The sequence below is a fragment of the Abramis brama genome, assembly GCF_963993115.1.
Source record: "Abramis brama genome assembly, chromosome: 16".
NCBI lineage: Eukaryota > Metazoa > Chordata > Actinopteri > Cypriniformes > Leuciscidae > Abramis > Abramis brama.
Window position 1 is genome coordinate 24,172,251 of NC_139978.1, and position 11,408 is coordinate 24,183,658.

General features: G+C 37.8%; 1 protein-coding gene across 2 annotated transcripts in view; it reads right to left on the reverse strand.

The window, feature by feature from the left end:
• sema3gb (sema domain, immunoglobulin domain (Ig), short basic domain, secreted, (semaphorin) 3Gb) overlaps positions 1–5,649 on the reverse strand; it is a 32,717-nt gene extending 27,068 nt beyond the window's left edge. The window contains exon 1 of one of the 2 annotated variants that reach the window (XM_084086896.1): positions 5,242–5,649. The gene's annotated coding sequence lies outside the window, so the exon portion shown is untranslated. The remainder of the gene's footprint in view (positions 1–5,241) is intronic. The other variant, XM_084086897.1, reaches the window with a different exon arrangement.
• Between the last annotated feature and the right edge of the window lie 5,759 nt (positions 5,650–11,408).

Consider the following 11,408-nt stretch of genomic DNA (forward strand, 5'->3'; position numbering starts at 1 on the left):
TTTCCGTTTGCTATTTTTGGCATCTCTCATTCAACACTTGACTCAACATTTATTTTTATTCTTTTGTCATGCCATTACATTTTCCAGCTAGTCTGAGAACAACCAGACACTACAGTGTGACATTTGAGTAGCATCACTGAACCAGTTGAACGGCTGATGAACACCCCACATCTTTTTTCCCCAAGCCTTTCATGGCCTTCTGATGGGATGACTTCATTTTCTTTGTATCCACTGTCCTCTCCAGCCAGAGAATAGATAGTTTGGTTATCAGCGGACTCTTGCAGCAACTACCGTTGGTCTTGATTGGCAAAGACCCAAGAATCTTCAGAATGGAGGCTTAATTCTCCCAGGGCTGACAGCTGCAGGGATTAGGCACTCTTGCTCACTGTTATTGACGCCCCTGCATTGTGCCTTTCTCCATAAATGTGGCACCAGGACTGGGATGGGGTTGCTGACGGGGGCTGTATAGGGGGGGGTCAGCATTCTAAAGTCATGTCAGGTGCTTCTGCTTTGAAGCTTGAATGGATGCATTAAAGAACATTGAGAATATAGGATATGATAAATATATGAAGACCAAAAAATAGGGGAATCGGTAAATAGGCGTGTCAAATCATGCATATGAGTGAACGATTATCTCAAAGCAATACAGATATAATTTACAATCTGCATTAAGAATACTCTCATTCATAAGGTGGATGCCTCCCATTTCCACCATGACATCACTAAATTATCACTTGTGCCCCGTATTCCCCCTTCCACCAAACCCTAGAGTCCAGTCTGACCCCACTCTGACCCCCCAGCACCGCTGACGCTGTCATGACAACCGTCTCAAGAGGCTTGTTGTATTTGTAGAGAGTGAGAAGTGTATACATGAGTGCATCTCTCTATGTGTGTGTGTGTGTGTGTGTGTGTGTGTGTGTGTGTGTGTGTGTGTGTGTGTGTGTGTGTGTGTGTGAGTGAGTGAGTGAGTGAATGAGTGAGTGAGAGAGTGAGAGAGAGAGAGAGAGACACTTGTGACAAATGGGAATTTAAGTGTGTCATTTACGAAGTGAACAAAAAAAGCTAAATGAATGTCGAAATGCGCAAAAAAACAACATGAGGTAAAGATCATTTCACTGAATTAAGACAAAACAGGGAGAGGGATAAAATCCTTAATATTTATAAGATAAGGGAAGCAATTAGAATACTCATTATAATAACTTCACTAAAAAGATTTGGGGGGAAAATTAAACTAGTAAAAAATTCTGTAAACTTAAGGAGTGGATGGTCTGAAAGTGAAAAGTTTGAAATGGGAAATGAATTAAAAATATAGGATATTTAAAAAATTTAAGAAAGGCAGTCATCCAAACATTGACAAGCACTGATGTCCAATAAATTGTTTGCAAATTATATCTGATGAAAGGACTATTTCTGTTCTCATAACAAATGTTCCTCATCACACACAAAACATTGTGTCAACAGGTTTGTACAGGTATTAATTATCCATATCTGGGCTCTTTGAAATATGCCTGTAAAAGTATCCGTGTGAATATTTATGTGCCTTTAAGGGGCTGTTTATATAAAAAAAGATTCCCTTCTTAATGTTCAAAGTGTGTTAATAACAAAGACATCAGCTCCAGGTTCTCTCATACTCTCTTCCCAAACATGACCTCATAATGTCTTAAAGGAATGCTCAAAATAGAACAAAGTGACCAATTTAGAATGCTTACTTCAGTCTTTTAACATTATTATCATCTTCTTCTTCATCATCCTCATGACAAGGAAAAGGAAAAAACGATTAAGAAAGGATAAACTTGGATGCGAAACATCTTGAAAACTTGTCAGTAAGAGAAATATAGCAGCCATTGCATTAAATAACAAAGCATAAAACTAAGTGGAATTTATTTTAGAGAACATTTTGGAAGGTTTTAATATTTATAAAACAATACATAGGCCTATACTGTTTAAAATTAAGACAAAAACTGCATCTGTGGTTAAAAAGCTAAAGGCTGGCCCACACTAAAAGATTTTTTAAATCTTATCAGATTTTCAAAATGTGAGAGAACCACATAGCGATAAAAAAATTCCTAGATTTGACCGATGAGACCAAGACAGCAAACCACACACTAAAAGATTTCTTTCAAAAACAACCAGAGTCCTGACTGTGAACACGGGAAATCCAAAAAAATGTGTCACGGTCAAACGTGACTTTAGAGTAAACAAACATGGCAAACGACGGGCAAGAAGAAATGGCGATAATAGTGTTTGGACTGCTTTTTACAGAAAATTTGTGGGGAAAAAAGAAAAAGGTTTGGATGAAGCCGTGTAATGCTTCCATATTTCGTCAGCTCTTTTTTCTGATTGGGTATCGTTTCGTTCCATGTGACAATCTACAGAGTAGATTGGTGTGGTCCGATATTCTTCCGAACAGATTCAATCACTCTTAACACACATCACACCACAGGAAAACCTGTTAAAATAATCTGTAGAACCATCAAGATAATCAGGACTTTACTTGCAAAGGATTGTCGGAAGGGGAGAATTGGGCCCAAAATCGCCCCGATTATCTAGTGTGTGATTGCCTTAAAGTCGGGCTCCGACTACAGGAGTTTTTAAATCTTAACCGATTTTGAAATCTGGTTGCATTACACACATAAGGAGAATCTTCACAGATTTTCTTCTTTCAAATCTCGAACTTGCACACACTATCGCGGCGCATCACACACTACAAGATATTCTTAAGATTATGAGGCCAGATTAACACCTCACACGATCTCACGGGGCAGCGGATCTAAACAAAATGGATACTGTGTCGCAGCAACTTGCTGTATCAATACTTATTCTTTGTAGCGTGTTGTTGTCACATTTTGACCAGCCGTTACTTCATCTCCGTTGTCCACTAGACTCATACAGCTGCGTGTTGTTTCACGGTCTCCATTTCAAAAGTCCCGTCACTTCCGTCTCCTTGTAGACTTGTCTCTCATTGGCTATTGTGGAAGTACTGAGGTAATCATAGTCGTAATCATCCCGATTTAAAATCCTAAATATCAAACATGTTTGATATTGTCGAGGCGGCCCCGATGTGTCTGCAAGCAGATCGGGAGGTTTAAGATTTGATCTGTAAACGCCTCACATTTACAGATAGCCTAATCTAGGCTGAACAACGGAACCGACCGATGCCCTGGATGCGATTTTTACTCCGAATGTCGGAAGGGGTAAATCAGGCATAAATCGAGCCTGCATGGCATAAGACACCTGGGTAAACTTGAGGAGAACTGACTTCATTAATAAAAATCACTTTGAGACCACTTGGTTTAGTAATCATTACTTTTTGCAATGCCATGTGGTTTGATATTTTATCTCTAATAAGTGTCCAAATAAGTTTTGGGACCACTGTATTTCTCTATAGTGAACATAAATGTACTTATGTAAAACCTCACAATTACACATTTGCATCAAAAACTAAAACCCTTGAATTCATGGTTTAACTGTCAAAAAAAAATAAAAACGCCTGTAGCCTTTAAAAAGATGGTGCACGCAAGGGATTTTAGTATGGACTGCACAGCTTCTAGGTAAGTCAGTGTACAGTGTATACTACGATTGGCAAGATTAATAATTCATTAAGGCCTGTCAACAATACCAAAATAAAGGCAGATCCAGTGAACCCCTTAGGGCAAGATGCTTCTCAATCGATTTCAGACCTTCTTTCCTCATCTCCCTCAATAACTGTTCAATAATTGATGAGACACAATCCACATGGATCCTAGAATTCCACTGTCAAGTATTTCAAGCGGCAGGTTGGTTTAGAATGACTTCAATGGGTTGGTGAAAATTCTACACCACTAAAACAGACCATATTTTAATCAGGGTAATCTGCTTTCAAAGCAAGATATAAAAAAAAACATCTTAATGCAAATATGGCAGAGAAACAACATAGAAGAGGCATTAAGTACAAGGGCCAAGGTAACAAACAGAGAATTGCATAAATGTCTTCATGTGGTGCATTTAATGATTCTAACTTAATTGCACCCATGAACACATAAACTGAGTTACTAATCAATTCCTTATTCATCATCTCTGTCTTAGCATAAATTATTTTTTTTAAAAATCATTCTTAAGTTTCCAAAGCAAGGATGCAAAAATGATGCATCATTTTTTTTAAATATTTCAACTGCTGCAAGAATAAAGCATGAATTTCAAAAAAGCTTAAAAATCATAACCACTAAGAGCATTTTCATGTTTTGCGCAAGGATCTCAAGCTTTGACGTTTGAAACCAACGTTCCAGAAACCCCCAAATGTTGTACAGCCAGGGCACTATTTCAAATAAAGTTCACAGACCCTTTACAAATCAATCAAATAACCGATTAAAGGTCCAAATTAACCACACATTCAATAGTTTTAGCCTTTTTTATAATGCCTGACCTGTCTTGAACTGTGTACCAACTACAAAAAAAGCTTTAAAAAAATAAGCAACTATTTGAAGAAGTAAATAAAAATATATCCATTTGCTATTCTATGCAAAACTTATATTAGAAATCTGCAAATGGGGCTATAGGAACTAAGATAACTTTATCTGATATTATTTTAGATCTGCTATGCTTTTACCTTATAATCCATAATGCATTGCTTTTTCAGTTAGTGCTCCTAATTAATAATAAATTGAGCCGGTGAACATATATTGTGAATTTAGAAATGTCACCTCGTGTTCCTCAAAAGCTGCCTACTGACTGAGTTTGTTTTAACAGAAAACTGACAATTCCTGAGCAACTTTGGCGTGTGGGTGTAAAGTGGACAATGAAGGCTGATGTGGGAATCTCATGGCATCTTGAAGACGAAGGACCCTGTGGACCCCTGAGCCTGAGACAATGGCAGTAAGCTGCTCACCAAGATACTGTAAGACTTGGTGAAAATTAAATATAAAAATGAAAGATACTAAAGGCACTTGAAAACTTATGGGTCCGATTTTGTAAGTTCCTTATGGAACTGATACTTTTTAAGGGGTTCCTATAGGTGCTCTCAGTATATTGATCAGTGAAACCTCAATTCTTTTCATTTTTACAGCATAGGCGTTCTGTATCAGATGCATTTTTGGGGATCATCTACGCGTGATGATGCCCTAAAAGTGATGTCTTGTTAGGCACGTCACTGTTTGAGACACATGCATAACGTAAACAAAGAAATCTAACATGAGAAAATTAACAAACCGTATAGCAACTGTCAAACATACTGGTCAATGTTTCATTCTTTAAGGAGCCACTTACTTCTTGTCCAGGTAACTTAAGATGGAAGATGTTACATTCCGTGGCACACAAGCTGTCCGATACGGGAGGGGAAAACAGTCACAAAACACACATAAACGCGTCAATGTCCATTTGTTTGTAATCTTTCAAGTTCTTTCTTCGTTGTTTCTCAGTTGCCAAAGTTTCTAGTCGCCGCAGTTAAAGTACTAGCGTTCAGAAACCGGTTACCCTTTGAGAATTACGCGGAGCTCAAAAAACAAACTTTCCCATTTCCAGTCGCACTGTCATTTTCACAATATCATAAGGGGGCAAATCCGTTAGTATTCCAGAGTCAGACGCGCTCCCTCTCTGTACGAGTCCAGTCAAGTGTTTGCAGGTGTCGGCTGTGCTGTGTGCTGTACCTCGCCCTCTCTCCACTACCTCCCTATTAAAACCAGCCAGCCGTGTCAGTGTTAACCAGCTCCCTGCCAGCACTCAACTGCACGGAGCCCCCGCTGCCTGATTGAGGCGCTGAATGAGGGATTGTCATCCAGCTAATAAACCAGGCCTCTTAGTTAATCTTACAAAGAGGGAATCATTAATTATAAGCTAGTACATGGAGTTCCCTATACCGAGTCTTATTAACTTAGAATTATTACCCTTGGTGTCAGGTTGCACGGTTATTATAAACCTCCTAGTCTGGTGAGGCCTCATATTTAATTCTCTCTGATGTGAAACAGAGCGGGTTTCTGTCAGCGGATCTGACATACTGGTGATAGTAGTCTTATCTTCTAACGGCAGATATGCTGAAATGAATATAACTCGGAAAAGATTAACATTTACCCAGTCATTTGGGTCTAAAATGATGTCACGATAAATTCTGTTGTTTCTACTATAGCGCACTGGAGTATTTTGAACACATAACCTGACAGAATAAGCTGCATTATTGGTGGTTTTTCCTCTGACTGTGGAAGTAATTATATGTTGGTGTTTAATGTAGCTTTACATGAGCCTTATGGGCTGAACAGATAAAAAAAAAAAAAAAAGACACCCTAAACAGCAGATGTGCAGTGTAGCTGTGCTGATTTCTGGTGTGATTCGAGCAATTCTTCTGTCAACAATTGCTGTTTGATGTAGGCTACAATCTCAGCCAATCCAGATATTTTTTTATATGTACATGCTGAGCTGATTTTAGACCAATAAGATTGTACAGTGGCAGGAATAACAAGTACAAGTGCAACTGCAGGAATACAAAACCAACAAAATGTGTTGTGGTCACAGATGTGTTGTGGTCACAGATGTTTGCCCTTATAAGTACAAAAATGTAAGAGATTATCACTTCATGTCACATCTGTAAATTGTAACAGATACAATCAGGTGGGGTTTTGCTCTTGAAATGCCTAACTTCTAATTTTATTAGTTCCCATGATATAAAAATTGACAATTCTTCCCTTCCCTCTTCAAACATCTCTTTCTGACGTGTTTACTGGCATGAGGACAAGACAAATTGCCACTCAAATGATCACAGTAATAGCAAACCACAACAGTCCGATCAACTCCCGATGGACAAAATCAAGTCCCGCCCTACATTTTTTTTCCTTGCTCAAGAATCCTTTTTTAAACATAGGGAAGAAAAGACGATTGCAACTTTTGTTTCACTTTAAAGGTAGAAAAATGTAGTCAATCTAGCACTTGTTGCAAATTTTAGTCAATCTAAAATTTGTATGCAGTGTTATTTTAGTAGCCTATTTTAATAGTAGTAGCTATTTATCAATATTTTGAATTAGCTTTTATTTTTTATATTTTTCAGTTTTTAATTTTAGTTTAAGATTTAGTCATTCTGTTATGTTTGTTATTTTTAGGGTAGGCTACATTTACACAACAACGATGTACTTAAGTTTTTTCTTTTGTGTTTTTCGCGTAGGCCTACAGATGACAACGCCGCCAGGACGACCAAAAATGCTGTATTATGTATGCCAGGCCAGTAGTTGGCGAAGTCACTTTGTAAAGAATAACTATTCGCCTATTGACTGAACACGCAATACGAATGCGCATGACATCACCATTTTCACAATTTTTTTAGTTTACACAGAGATGATAATGATACAATTTTCAAAGCTTGCACTTTAATACCCAAACGCTGTGTAAATAAACGTCCAAAATGCATTAACATTTTTCCGTTTTTAGGTTAAAATGGTGTTGTGTAAAGCTCCCTTAGTTTCAATTAATGATAACAGCACTGCTTGTATTTTACTTTAGCCTACTAGAAATATTTAGTCAATCTAGCACTTGCATTTTGTATCAAGAGATGTTAAGGGCCCTAAAAATAGCCCAACTGTCTCCAGGAAAATACCATAGTCTATATGTAAAGAGGGACTCGTCCTCCTCAGTATTTCAATTAGTGGTCGATTCATGTTTTTTTCCCTTTGGTCCCCATCATTATTTATTGAATATTTGGTTACATACCTGCACATCTAAATGTAAGCGCTGTCCCTCCAGAGCAGTGATTGTGCTACTCCGTATATGTTGTTACAATATCCAACCACAATAGCTAACAGGTTTTTGGCACATCACAGTTGAGGGGTAAGAGAGCGGAAAGAGGTGGCAGAGAGAGAGAGAAAGACACTGAGGGTGATCTGACCCTTTACACAGACGGGGCAGTGTTGTCATTGTGCCCGGTGTCTTCATACAGGAATAGGGTAAAAAGCGCTCTGGGAATTCCTGAGATTCCTGAGAATCCAGCTTTGCTGGCCCACAACGAAAGGAGCAGGGTGACCAGGAAAAGGATTAAAGACAGCATTCACATCATGGCATTCTCAAATTCCTCTCCTACGTGCATATGTGTGTGTCCATGTGTGTGTGTCTGCCTTGTATGCTCCCAAAACAAACCCAATGTCTCTGTTGGGTCCTTTGTGCGGGGATCACCCTGTTCTCCAATGTAGCCCAAGACCCTTCACCTCCCCAAGTCAGTCATAAGCCTACACGTCTCACACAGCCTATTCAATCCCTCACGCCTGTAGATGCTCACGATTTTACTGACAGGCCTGCTGCAGGGCTCCTCCACCTGCTGGGAGGATGAATCGATCGCTCTGGTTTGTTTTCACAAGGGGAAAATGATTTTGGACGGCCTAGGTATGCAGCTATCTGGGTGCTATAACTAACCATGACTTGTATTACCTCACCTAGCCTTATATTAGCTTATTAGCATATATTATATATATTAGCATATGAAACTTTTGACAGAGGATGGGCTCCCACTGATGAGTTTGGAGCCTCTGAAGGTTTTTCTCCAATACCTCATCACTGATTTTTTTTTTTTCTTGAAACAGTCATCTCTGGGCTTCTTGAATGATATATTTGAAATAACCATTTTCTGTAAAGCTGCATTGAAAAAAAAATTGTATTGTGAAAAGCGCTATACAAATAGCCTAAATGTGAATTAAATTGAATAGATATACATCATAAGATGACTTTTAAGCCAAAAGTTATAAATATGTATTGGTCCAGGTAATTGGAGGTACAAGCTCAGATGAGCAAATGAAATAAATGTTGGGCCTCATTCACTTTCTATGTACTATTTAAACGTGTGGGTAGAAAAAATTATCATGCATCACTTTCGGACAAGTGTGTACGCATGTAAATTGTTCTAATGATATATCCGGATTAGGGAAAGTGTGTCCGCAGCAATAGTAATTTGCATAAAACACACCCAAATCATGTCCATGAGTTTCCTTCAACCTCATATCTCTCTCTCTCTTTGAATCTTTTGTTCCATTACTAAAAATGTTTGTTTTAACAATTGGCTTAACAATTTATTTATTTCAAAGATTATCAGGAGTGTATGTGATTTTTTTTATATAATTTTTTTTTTTTTTTATTGTCCATGTAGTTTCAGTTGATAAAATTTTCATGAACATAATTGATGAATCATGATTTTTGCCTTAAAATGTTTGCACACAGATTGTGACTGAGAACAATTGTGCGAGTCATGACGCAGGTCTCAGAACAGATGAAACTAAACTCTAGTGCTATGTTTGCTTTGGTGTTGAACAGGATAAGAAAGTATCAGGAAAGAGTGAAGGGTAATTTCCCACTAACGGCACTGTCACTAGGATATCCTCTGACCACCCAATCTGATGTAGCTGGAACACCATGCACATTGGACAGCATGCATACAGGATCTTTTGGTCATTGTTTAATTTTTTTTAAATGTTTTTAGGCCATATTTTGGCTGTCTTTATATCTAAAAGTCCCCAAAAGACATTTAAAGAATGAGGGATTGGTTTTATACATGTGACATTCATCTTTTGCTTTCCCTTTTCCTCCAAAGAGAGTTTGCGATGATTATATTGTTGGAGACTCTAATCAAGTTCCCGGTTTGCTCATGAGACTTACGTATTCGTTCTGAACTTTTCCAGTGGTGTTTCCAGCATCCTTGCTTTGCTTTGGCAGCTATACCATGGAAATATATCCCGGTCCAAAACCTGCAAGGAAGAGCATGGCAGGACCCAATGTTTACAATAATATTTTGTCCTGTCATCCCTATTGTGCACTATAGTCACAGATGAATATAATATTTTACAATCAGAATGTGTTATATTGGCATCACTTGGCTTTGCAAAAGCATTCTGAATGTTCCCAAAGCACAATCATACAAACAATACCACTGAGAATCTGTGAGCTTCATATATTACTCTAAATTTTGTTTTGCTCTCTAAAACAGAATGATGAAGTGAATTTAAAGCAATATGAAGTGAATTAAAGGAACTTCATATTCTGTATCTTTGGATATGCATCATGCATGACCCACAGAGTTTTGCAAGGGTTGGTTTTTCCAACGAATATGAACAATTCTCCTGTTGTCTGATATGGGAAATTGTTCATATCCGTTGGAAAAAAACAACCCTTGCAAAACTCTGTGGGGTTTTATCCCATATCAGACAACAGGAGAACAGAGAACAGGAAAGAGGTCAGAGAAAGTCAACAAGATCCACCTGTAATTGTCAGCTTTTCCCCGAAGAAGCCTCCTTCCATTCTCTCTCTGGCCAATGAGAGCCTCTGATTATATCAGTGAGATCCGTAGCGAGAAATTCTGGTTCTGCTGGGATCACCAAGAGTCAAAGCATAAAGATCACAACCCCTCAGAGAGGGGAACATGTGAAATCCAATTATCAGTTCAAAGATTCAGACACTTACCCAAGGAATCAACTATTTAACTGAAGAAAAAAAAAAATAAACACCTGAAGTTAGTTAGTGTCCTTGGTGAGAAAAAGCACACAAAAAAACCCATCTCTTTTCAAACAACATCATGGAAACCCTTTTTATTTTATTAAAAGACAAATACAAAAAAAAGTGGTTGAACTCTCAAGAATTTGACCTACGGTCAAAGAGATATGAGTTTCTGTTTCTAATAAAACCCCAACCTCTGATAATCCATAACGGAGGCCTTAGTCTAAACTAATACCTTATATCTAATCTAACATAATTTTAGAGAAGTGATGTGGCAGACACTCTCTATACTGTTGAACGTTATCCGCATGCGTCATACTGATTTCTGATTTCAACTGTGTAAAGATGGGAAATCATACTGTTTATTTTACTAAGAAAGACATGAAAGAAAAAAAGAAAGAAAGAAAAACAAAAAAATGGGTTTGAATGGGAACATTCATTTTGTCTGCTAGATAAAATTGCATTAAAGTCATTATTTTAATAATGCTGTGTTGATGTAATTGTTTCATGCTGTTTGTCAGATTTTGCTATTGATAGCAAGCTCTGAGCTAGTAGTCTCAGAAAAAAAGGATAGAAAAATGCTTGTTAAAACAAGATTTTTTAACCAGGTGTGCAGAGTCCATAACATCCAACAAACAAACACCAATTACAGCCACATTTTTAAGGAAAGAAATGTCCCAGATACATTACTCAGACAAACACATCACAAGGGGAAATAATGCAGTAAATTATAAAACAGTAATTTTCAAGATTTATTATTATATTATAGTATAAGCTATAAAATTGACAGTGGTATAGAATACTCTGCTAGGGCTCTGTGGTGAATTTCACTGGAGTTTCTGTGCCTTTCTTTGTCATCTAGGTTTAAAACGCTGTGTTTTTCTCTTTCACACTCTCCTCGCTGACTTCTCAGAGAGGATTTCTGGGGAACGAGGGGCTTTTGACAACCGACCCAATAGGGATGCTCTAACTCTTTCTCT